The sequence below is a fragment of the Strix uralensis genome, chromosome 10 (genome assembly GCF_047716275.1).
Source record: "Strix uralensis isolate ZFMK-TIS-50842 chromosome 10, bStrUra1, whole genome shotgun sequence".
NCBI lineage: Eukaryota > Metazoa > Chordata > Aves > Strigiformes > Strigidae > Strix > Strix uralensis.
Genome location: NC_133981.1, coordinates 20,799,383 through 20,811,294, shown reverse-complemented (window position 1 = coordinate 20,811,294; position 11,912 = coordinate 20,799,383). Strand labels below are relative to the sequence as shown.

Sequence of the window (11,912 nt, the reverse complement as noted above, 5' to 3'; positions counted from 1 at the left end):
CTCTTTCAGTACTTACAGTTGCATGAGGAACAGGGAAATGGAGTGTTTTCAAAAGACACAAAAAAATGTATATTTTATTCAGTTCTGGTTTATGTATTTAGAAATTGAATTTCCAGGTGACATAATTTTAATGTAGATTTATTATTTTACAGAGATAATACATTTTGGCAAGTGTAACCTTAACATAAAAATATTTATTAAAATTAGAACTTTTTTCTTCAAATCCTATTTTCTTAATCCACTCCTGCCCTTATAGCCTATAATCTAGAAGCAGCAAACCTTTCTGTTGAAGTTTTAGCATGGAAAATTTTTCTTTTGTCCATTTACAGCAATGATTTCACCATAAGTTGTAGTTTATGCATGGAAAATAAAATGACTGAAGCATTTTCCCTTTGTTTTTTTTGTAAGGCTAATTACATCCTGAAACATGATCCTGAAGCACAGCTATGCAGAAGCTGCAGTGAAGTTAGTAATCCAAATATGAGAACTGAGTGGGGGGGAAGGGAGGGAAAAATGGTACGTTACCACAAGTCCTTTGTATGCCAGCAGAGCCTTTTCCTTCATCCTCAGATAGAGCTTCTGCAGAGTGTCAGGGTTTGCTGAGATGCTGAGTCTGCTAAGCTTCAGAAATGACAAATTTACCTCGTAGATGGAGTTGTCTGAGTTGTTCTGACATTAAAAATTTGTTGTTTGCTTGAATTCGTACTCAGAGGAATGTTTAGACAGATAGTCATAGAATGGTATAACCATTGAGTTAACCATAATTGTTAGCCGGTATGTGGTGGAAAGATACTGGGAAAACATATTGTCTCTTAAAATAGTCATTCAGTTTCTACTGTGCTGTGCTTTGCAAAGTCAAAAGAAGAAATATTAATCTTTTATAGTCTGTCTGGAGCTGTTTAAAAAGAATAGAGATAGTTATACTTAACAAATGGAGCTAGCATCTGAAATGAGATAGCGCTGTTCAGTACCTGCGCTAAAAGCATTGATTTGTAAAGGGTGATTTGAACAACAGGACAACAGTTCTTCTAGCACAAGTGGGGAAAAGAATAGCAAATTAGATCATCTTCTCATGGTTATGCATATCAGGTAAAAGACTGTGTGTGGAAAGAAATGATGGTGTATTAGACACAGAAGTGACAGTATTCGCTTCTTTATATATTTAAATGTGGCTTCTTATGCTTCTGATCCCTGATCCAGGATTATCTTCTGGTAGTGTTCAGGCACACACCTCCAGAAAGCCTGCCCAGCCGGGACACAAGGTTGCCCCCTAGTAGGCCATTAAGGTGGATCTGGCCAGCCTTTGTGCAAGTGAAGCTCTGGTTTAATGCATCTGCTTTGGATGTGGAATCTCTGGTTGTTGAATTCTAATAAATCCTTATAGCTAGACTTTTTAGGTTATGTCATCTGTGTATTTTTTGAAAGGTCAACATCTTCCAGCAGCTTTCCAGAGCTGAGTGGGACACTGTCTTGGCTCCTGCTAGATCATAAAGTGAAAATCCTACATCCTCTAAGCAGACTGAAGGCTCTCTTAAGGCGTTATTGAATCAGTATCTAGACTTCTCTAAAACAGATACTTTAGCATGAGCAGTGAAGCACAAAGGCTTGCTAACTTTAAGGATCTGAAATGATCTTTTAATCTGTCATATGTGTATTCCATAGTCTGGGTTTTGCACAGAAAGCGATTGCTGGTAAGCAAACACTTCCTCTGATAATGTTACTGCTTCTAATATGCAAGCAAAAGTCCTGGAGGCATTATAGTTCTGGTGGTATCCATGTTTAGCCTTCCTTGTGGCCCCCTTTAAATCACTGCTCTCCTTTAATATGCACACCAAAATGAAGTGCCATCTGGCATTTCTGTTACACACAGTGAAGTTAAAATATTTGAACAAAAGCCTGTTGTACTAAACAAATCATCTCGTTTGTTCTTGTCCTTCATCCCTCTAGTTACCTGGCATAGGAGTGTGGCTTTATGATCTTACTAGAACCTGCCATTAGTATGAAACAGAATGCCTGTGAGGCCCTTGCTTATCTTTTTCTCAACTTTTGTTAAGGAAGAAATAAAGACAATCTGAGGTATCTGCAAGGGCATAGCTCCCTCTTCATGAAAATGGCGCTACACTTTCCTACAATGGACAATAATGTTTGAAAATTGTAGGAGCTGCTAGAGAGTGTGCCATGGTTACCTGATACCTAGAGTGTTTGGGGTTTTTTAATTTGTAAAAGTAGTGTCTGAAAATGGACGTCATCTACTGCCTTCCAGTAAGATTTAAATATATGTAAGATTGATGATTAGATGTTGTTTTAAGACTGTAATTTACATTAAAATCTTCCATGCAAACTTGCCTGTCTTAACTAATGAAAAAACGCTGTATATTTGTCTAAAACCTTGGACTAGGATGGCCTTGCAAATTATTTCAGACATAGGCAGTTCAGGTAATTTCTGTGTGAGAGGAAAACATTGTAGTATCCTCAGGGACCTAATATTTACAGTGTTTATGTGAACAATTCACTCTGAGAGCAGAGTTGCCGGTATCTGCTCTGTCCATAAGTACTGTTAATGCCCATCTGTCTCATATGCATGGCTAGTTGTTTGAATTAAGTTGTGCAATATAAATGTTATTATTTATTAAGGTGCCTTAATGTGGGATGGTCTCCTTTAGGAGAGAAGAGACGAAGAGTATACAGCAGTGACTAATAATTAAAATGACGTTTTATTATTTTATATCTTATGGCAAACTGCCACAAGAGCACTGTTGCTTTGTGGCTTGAGCAAGAGCCATAGGATGTGTGAGATGAATGTGGAAGCCTGGAGCCTCTGGCAAGAATTCTTCATAAAATCTAGGCTGATCTTTTTTCCTTATAGCTTGTTATTTGTAGAGCGACAAGGCTTTCCCTCTTACTTTGCTGAAATTATCCAATGGAAATTATTCAAGGAAATCTTCAGTGAAAAAGAAGGCTTAGAATTTAGATTGGCATCAGGCTTGTTTATACTGGTTACAACAGATTTTTATAACATCTCTAACTGTACCTATTAGATGACAACCAATAGTGCAAATAGGCTTTTAAGCAATTTGATACAGTTGAAATAAATGTTTTCTATTTCTTCCTCAAAAGAGACCTTCTTTTTGAACACTCATCTAAATCTCACCTCTGTGAACATAAAGGATCCCATGAGTTAAGGCAGCAATACTCCTGCACCCCTATACTGGTATAAAGTATTGTTTTAAATTTGAGGTATTTCTAGTAATTGTAACTGGTTCCCTATTTCTACTTGAGTTTCTGATCTCTTGCCACATTAAGTAGCAATGAAATAAAGTTAGAATCTTTTAAAAACTACACTAGGGAAGTGTATAAGACCAAGTGTGCTTTTTAAGCTAGCCATATCATATGAATATACCTTATCTCCATATTGTGAAGCAGCCTAGTTACGGCAATATAGAGCAACAGTAGGGTACTTGCTTCTGCTATCCCAACACAACTTGTTCACCATAGTGTAACTATAGCCTTTTGTACCAAAAAGTGGTATTCTTTAAGTATCAGTGTTCTTGGCACAGGGTGAGTTGAAGCACAAACTTGCTTCATGATGATGTATATATTCAATAGATTTATTTTAGGAACTACATATAACGTCAATAATGTATTGCTCTCCTCTGCATCTGTATGTTTGCAGTTGTTTCCTCAGACTTTAATAACAGATAAAACTTTGTCTACTTTTGATACTTACTCCTATACCATGAAGGGATACAAGAATATTTATGAACCAGAGAATAATATTCTGTGATCTTTCAGAATTACTTCCAAAGTGTGAGTGGCAAAAGGAGTCTCTTTTGCCACTGTTTTTTCTTAGTCCTCTAAGCACAGCTTTCTACATTGCTTCTCCACAACATCAGATTCTAATTTTTCTGAATTTCCTGAGGGCATCAGTAGCTTCTTTTCCTTTCACTGCAAGAAGTACTAGTCAGTGTACAATATTACTATTGTTATTTTTCTTTTTATCAATTTTGCTTCTTCCTGCAGGAATGAATGGTGGGAGGGAAAACTTATGTTCACTGTGGTTCTGCTCTAAATCTCAGAGGGGGAGTAAAATTAATGTGTATGTTAATATAATAGAATCTGTGGTGTTGAAAGGGGCTTACAGATTTTCAAATTCTGTCTGAAAGGTCACTTAGATAGATGGAGCATGCCGAAACAGGAGGAACAACATCTGTTTCTTAATCGTCTTGAAAATGCCTGAAGTGCAATACCTTAGTCATCAAAGAAAGCCAACAGGCTGAAAGAATATAAAAGAGGACATCTTAAAAAAAAAAAAAAAAGAAAAGAAAAATTCTTAAGCAAAGTTAAGTCAAGCGTCTGGGATTGGTCAGTTTAAGAGTGGAAATCTGAGAGATAATCTCTGAGTATAGAAAGAGGAGTTGAAGTTCTACATCATAGCTTTTAAAAATGCAATCTTTTATCTGCATAATGGCCAAACAAAGCACATGAATAGAACATGAATAGCCTTCACTGAGCCAGTTTAATGCCAGGTGTAACCTAGCTTATCATACTGGAGGAAAGAATGCATTTATCTTAGACAGTGGCTGATAACTTACAGTATTGCTTAAATTAACCTTCTTAACTTACTGTACGAGTGTACTCAGGAGGTGGTGTAGGTCATGTAGTCCAACCTGCTGCTCAAAGCAGGGTGAAGATTGAATTCAGACCAGGTTTTTGTTGAGTTGGTTTTTGAAAGGCATCAAAGACCATTTACACAACTTCTCTTAGCTGTCAGTCCCAATGCCTGACTGCCATTGAGAAACAATTTTTCTTTATCTCCCATCCTTTTGAGGATGCACCTCCATAAAGAGCTGTGCTTTGTATTCTCTTTGATATTGCAAGGCTACTCTTAGAATTTCCCTAAGCCATCTTTTCTCCAGGCAGAACCAGTCTCTTATTTCTATTAATAGTTAGCAAGCGCTAAGGAATTTGGAAGTGGCTCAGAAGGTTATATAGCATGCTTGGTTATAAAATATGATTTAAGATGACATTCAAGTAGGCTTTAAAAAAAATAAAACCAATGCTGCTTCAAATTGATGTATATAAGTTTTTTGTTCTCTTATTCCATGTATTCTAAACAAGATTAGAGAAAAGGCAATGTGTTTTCATGCTGACTTTGTTGGCTCTTTGCGTGTTCTTGGCTCTGAGAGCTCTTTAAGTAGAATTTAGAGTTAGGATTATTTGTAAGGCTGACTCCTTGCTAGTGATGAGTTGCCAAGTTATGATGGTTCAGACAACATATTACAGCAGCCGTGCAGTACAAGTTTTGGAGATTTCTTTTTTTTTTTTTTTCTTGCTATGATTTGGAGTAAAACAGATAAAATGTTGACTAAAAAGATGGAAATTGTGTAAGTGGACAGCATCAATCCCATCTTATTTTAAGTAATGACAGACTGTTTCTGTAATTTGTACAAAAAAGCCTAAAATGATAAGCCTGTGGTGTTACTGATTCTGAGTACTTGAACTTTTGTGGAACTTGTGCATGTGGAGTAAATTTATAGATTTGCAATTTTGTTGACATTAATTCTCCCCCTCCTTGCCCACCCCCCCAAAGAAAAAAGTTATCTGGATATCTTGCCCCAAACCATAAAAAAAAAAAAGTTACTTGTAATATAAGTCTCCATTTATTTTTTATTTTAAGGTTATTTCAGAATTATCTGAGAGTATTTTACATATGTTTATATTTAGTTAATGATTTATGTGTATCTTACACTATATGTTGATGTTGTCTTTTTGAACAGTATTAAAGGAACAACATGATGTTTCTTGCAAGACATCAAGCTGTGAAATGTTCTGATTTCTGCAATTATAAATTGATTGTGAGAAATATATACAAACGTTGGAAAGTCCACATCTTCTGCATGACTATGTATATCTGTTACTGGATGAAAATAAGTTTTTTTTTCTTACAGTATCTACACAGAGTGTGACCTATCCTTCCTTGCTCAGTGTCTCATCCTATAGGTAGCATGTCTGTCACCATTTCAGTTCCTCTTAATCCCTTTATTTTGTTAGGGGACTTAGCTGCTTTGTGTTTCTTTTTACACAAGGTTTTTTCTTGTCTTCCAGATTGCAAAACCTTTGCTGAAGGCATCCATTAGTTACCTGTTAGTCATATCTTAAGCTCCTCAGCATTTTTCTTCCATCATAGATACCTGCAGTAGACCCAGTGAGGTTTTATCTTGTAGGATATGTCCTCCAAGGTATCCTGACAAGGCAAGTGGCATTGGTCCCTTGAATCTTAGGAATTCCTCTCCTTACTGTCACTAGCTAAACCTTAGGTGAAGCACCTCCAAAGGTGACATGACTGCCTTGGTATTAGTGTCTTCCACCCTGGTCTTTACACAGGGCTTGCAAATGAAAATATCAGCTCAATACTCAGTACCAGCCAAAGAAGCATCTACAACATTAGTAATTATTCAGAAAAGATTAGAAAACAAAACTGAAAACATTATTATGGCGCTGTTAGACACTTGAATCTAGAATGGTACTTATGCCACCTTTCATCTTTATACGGTGTTAGGATTTCAGGACACCCCGTCCACCCATTCTGGTAGTTCTTCATCAATGCCAGAGAGAGCACCCCAAGTCCTTCTGACCGCAGAAGGCAGTCAGACACAAATATGATCAAAACATAAACAGATCTACTCTTCTTCAGGCTTTATGATCAGGTGCAGGGCTGTCTCCTAGGGTGCCCCTGAACAGCCCTGATCACATTATTTGCTTTCCTTATATTCCTATATTCCTTTTCCTCCCTTTTTCCCCTCACAAGTTCTTTTCTCAGGCACTTCAAAATATATAGCCTGCCAAGGTTTATACTTCCTTATTGGCCCAGTTTTGCAGACTTTCTACCTTTATTTAGTAATTATAATATGATTGCCCTGTCACTTTTCCCTTGAGCATCAAGGGAAAACTTAATACTACCCGTCCCCCCTTTTTAATTCTGCTATATTCTGCCTTATTGTGTTGCAGTCTGATTAGTGACACAACAGGTCAAGGTGGGCCACCTGCATATACATTTTGTTATCTTTAGTGTCCTGAAATCCTTCCTGGTATCTTCTTAGTGGTGCCACAGGTGAGCAGTAGCCACATGTGTGCATTCCTTAGTGTACAGTTTATCAATTTCCTTATCTGGCGGGAAAAAAACCCACCTCAGTACACTATCACCTGTTACCATATCTCACCTGGTACCAAGAAAGGCACATTCTGTAGCTTGAAATGTTCCACAGTCATCCTTATTTTTAATATCTTTCTCTCACATTATTGTTAATACACATTTCCTTATGCCTCCTGTTTTACTATGTTATTTAGAGAAGAGCTGTGTTGAAGTTGGATCCATTATTTAGTTTTTTTCCTAAAACACTAATGAAAATATTATTTCTGTGAGTCAAACACATCCGCATTCAGGAATTTAAAGCTATTTCTGTTTTGTTCAGGAATTTGAAAGAAAAGAGGCAGTACTGAAAATTACAGCAGCATTTTTTTAACCTTTCAATAAAATAAAAGAATGAAGTTAAAAATGAATTTTTAAAATTGCTTTACTCTTAGTTGTCATGATGAATCTTTGCAGTTGCTGGCTGGTTTTGATCAGAAACAGATGGAATCCTAAACTTTGAATTTACTGATGTGTTGGGGTTTTTTTTAAATATAACACACAAGTTTATAGTTGGAAAAAAATAGCAATGAGGAAAAAAGTAAATTTATAACTGTTAAAGTCAGCACAAAACATGAGATGGGGAATTTGGGATTGGCAGTACGCTGCATTTCGAAAACCTATAGCAGTTACTGCATTCCTTTTTGTAATCAGTGGTCACCAATATCCTTAAGAAAAAAACATAAGAGAAGGAAAAAATGTTGCTGGGAAACCTTAAGAGATATTAAAACCAGATTTTCCTCACATATTTAAAAATACTAATAATACATTGCAAAAAGCATTGGGTACTTTCTTAGGTGGGAATAAACCTAAATTTGCGATAAGAGGTGTATGTAGCTAGGATCTATTTACATTTTAAAAAGCTTACTTTTCAACTGTAACTGCAGCCCTGTTCCTGTTGTTCACTGAAGTGAATGGAATATATAAAATTTTAATATTAATTAGTATTAACATCTTCAAGACACTAATTCCTGCCACAACTCAATGTCTCTCGGTTATGTTTCCATTCAACCCCACAGCACCATTTTTAGTTTGAGATATGTTTTTCTCACTTTATATCTAAAATGCCGATGAACAGACGGATGGAAGTAATTTGCAAACCCTTCCTTCAGCAGCTACCTGAAATTTGGGGCCAGTGTGTTACACATACTGCCTCTATGTGAGTTGGTGAAGGAATACTGTAGAATTTTTATCATTTCATTGTCTAGAGCCTGTTCCAAAGCAAGTTGTCCACCTAGGTTGAATAAATAAGACTTTAAACCCCTGATCCTTGTAAGTAAACGTGTAAGATTTTCACTGTCCTGTCTGTCTTTTCAAATAGCATCGCTTCTTTTTTTCAGGTTCAAATGTTGACCCTTCCTTGTATATTGGCCAATTATATTTCAGCTATTTGCTGACTTGTATTTTTCCAAAATATTCATTATGGAAACTGAGCGTGTCTTCTGTGTGTCTAAAACAGCCCAATAAACTTGGTTTGGGGGTTGGTTTTTCTCATGTGCCAGTATTGAGTATTGTTACTCATCAATATAATTTTGAGCTTTCTAACTTTTTTAAGATAATCATATTTTGCAGAATAAATACAAAAGATGGAGTAATTTTTTTTTGTCCTTGTCATAGTTCACATAATATTATCTCTCATTTCTGCTGTCCTCAAACTTTGTATGAACTGAAGACTATTTATATCAATATTTTCCTGTAAGTTTGTAGTCTTGGATCTTAATTTTGGTGAGTGCCCATTTAATTATGGGAGTATAAATCTGTATCAAAGACATTTCTTTAATGTTTTCAGACATCGTAAGCTTTTCTGTTCTGGGGAAACCTCATCACATTACTAGTATCATTCTGATAAATTTAAAGTTCTCCCTTCAGTTCTTGTTTCCCAGAAATGCCCCCTAAGAGATTTTTCTCTGTTTATTTATTTCATAAAGATCATTTTCTACTGTAAACTATGAAGAATTGAGAATGGTTCAGAAGAGGGTTTGGGGGGGTCATAGCAACCTAAACAGTTGCTAAGTTTCTAGCAGACAGACGTAAGCTTCCTATAAGCCTTCGTTCATGTCTTGTCATTGCTTCTTATATACAGTTCCATTTTCTTCAACAGACATGCACATCATACCCAGAGCAGAGAGAAGCATTTCTCTTAAACCATTTAAACAAAGATTGGACTAAAGTGAACATATTTAAAATATAGTGGGGGTTTTTTATATAGAAAATTAGTATGACTTTGTGTGTAAATACTGAAAATAGATTGTTTGAATTCATTAAAAATAAGAATATATACTTACACTAACAGTCCCTGTTTGCCCTTTTCAAAACAATGATTTGCTTCCCATTGACTTAGTTGTGCTTGGTTGCACTTTCCATTTGTAGGCAAAATGGCAAAAAAAAGTGTCTATATAGAACACTATATACTCCTAAAAAGTGAATGCAATTTTTTATAAACTTCTTTTGATGCTGTTGGCATCTTAAATTGTATCAGAAGTGAAATAAGAAAATCAATACTTGATTTTACAGATAAAAATGTTGGTTTGAGATTTCATCTGGTATTGTCGAGTTCCTGTGGCTTGCTTCTTATATTACTTTTGTTTGTTGCCTGAGATGGTTTCACATTGGTTTTAATATTAAGTAGAAATTAGTAACAGGATGCCTCTCCACTGAGAGACTGTCTCAGGAAGGAGATGTAAACTGAGGACACAAATATTCTGAAGCTTTTTAGTCAAAAAGAAGGATTTGTTGGCAGCTGGTGCAAGAAGACACTTTGAGGAAAATAACAAAGTTTGCTTGTGGTTTCCTTTTAAATCTAAAAATTAGTTGTCTTTGCCTGTTGATTCATGTTTTCTCCATTACAAATAGTGACACAAAATGGTTTGTTTGGGTGAATTAGTGGACAATGGCAAAAATTATTTGTACAGCAATTCTGCAGTGTGCTACCAGTGAGAATTTGAAGGGGGAAAATGGCAGGAATATATATGTGTGTGTATGTACACGTAACTAATTTTTAAATTTAATTTTTAATGCCATATTGGTATTTTTATGATTATCACATTTCTAGAGACTTATAATTCCACAGTGCAGAAAATTCAGGATTGAGTACAAGTTGAAAACATCTCATGAAGTGATTATGTTTGCTTTAGGTTCTGACTAACATTTGTGGCCAAACTTCTGCAGATTGGGAGCTGCATATTTCCTGAAGCTCCAGCACAATTCCCTCTGTGTCATCTTGAACAAAATAAACAAAAAAAAGTAATCAGTTTCAACGGGATATGTTATTCTGGATGACTGTGTTTGTGTTGTGTATAAACTGTCTTGTTGAAGTAGAACATTAGCGTTGTTGGGTTTTTTTCAGAGCTCAGAAAGACTTGTCCAGTTTACCTTTTTATCATAATTTCTGTTTGTTCTTCGCAGTAAATCCTTTGCATTCCCTTTCCTTTGTTAACTGGAGGTCTTGTCAAATGACTGAAGAACAAGTAGAGTTACTTCTGAAACACCAAGTTTTCTTTTCATGGTGCCAGATAATGAGGAGAAGCTTGCAGCTGAGGAGGGGACTGGTGAGACAGCATGAGGGGGTTCCCTCTTGATTGATAATTACTGTGTGTCAGTGTGTCCTATCTACCGAGTCTCACAACCTAGTTCAGGTCTTGCACTATCCTGTGTCTAAATGCTTGCACAGCATGGGGCTTTTTGTTTCAAAACCAAGTTATTTCTTTTGGAAAATGGCAATCTGGCTAAAAATCCGCCACTTCGGAACTGAAATATTGTTTAATTGCAGTAACAGAAACACCAGAAGTTTTCTGTTGATGTCATATCCAAAAACTCACCCTGTCTCAATGGTGGCTCAGACAAGCCTAACTTCGAGAGCTATCAGTCACTGTTCTTACCCAGAGCTCCTCTTTTCATAAAGGTATTTTGTCTTTTGGCACTACTGCTTAGGTAGCAGTTCCATACGGATGTTGGGCAGAGCTTTTAACCTAAGAGTATTTGCCTTTAGCCAGTTTGAACACTCAAGTGTTTTGAGAAGCACTTAAGCTATTCTTTCATCCTGCGTGCTCACTGTACAGCAGCTGTTTGAGTGAAACACCCGTGTGAGGAGATGAACTCTTCAGTGGCAGTATTCTGCATTCCTCTGAGTGCTGGGGTGTGCTGTCTCCAGATTGTTATCCTGCTACTGGTTTTGTGGCTGGGCTATTAGTCATATTGAGAGAACTAATGCTGTTTTTTCATAGGTTTTGCTTTCTGGTCTGACACACGGCATAGCCACTCAAGCAGTTCTGCTGGCAGAGATGAGGGGGCAGTAGCTAGCTGGTGGAGAGAAAACAGGATGGAAATAGCTTAAGCTGTCCCTGGATACTTGTTTCATGAAACCATACTTTAAAACAGTACATCTCCGTACAGAAATAACCTGAGATAACTATCTGTTCTGCCAGAAACCGACTGAAGCAAGCTACTTTTTATCCTAAGCAAGAAATAAAATACCATCTCCCAATGAGTTGAAGGGAATGGTTTGAATCATCCTATGTGTTCTTAAATAGCTTTTAATGACTCAGCAGTTTTATTATATTTATCTTGACTTCTTTCTTGGAATGATCTGTGCTCTGTACAGAGCTGTGCCTCTAGTCCAGCTTCATCCCAGACCTGGGAGGATTGGATGACCTGTAATGCTTTGCAGTTGGGTAGCATTTATGCCACAGGGCCACTATTTACTGATCTTACATACTGAGACATG

The 11,912-nt window shown here is 36.6% G+C and overlaps 1 protein-coding gene across 2 annotated transcripts in view; it reads left to right on the top strand.

The window, feature by feature from the left end:
* The window catches only part of CENPP (centromere protein P), a 148,204-nt gene that overhangs the window by 115,793 nt on the left and 20,499 nt on the right, over window positions 1–11,912 (top strand). The window lies entirely within an intron of this gene.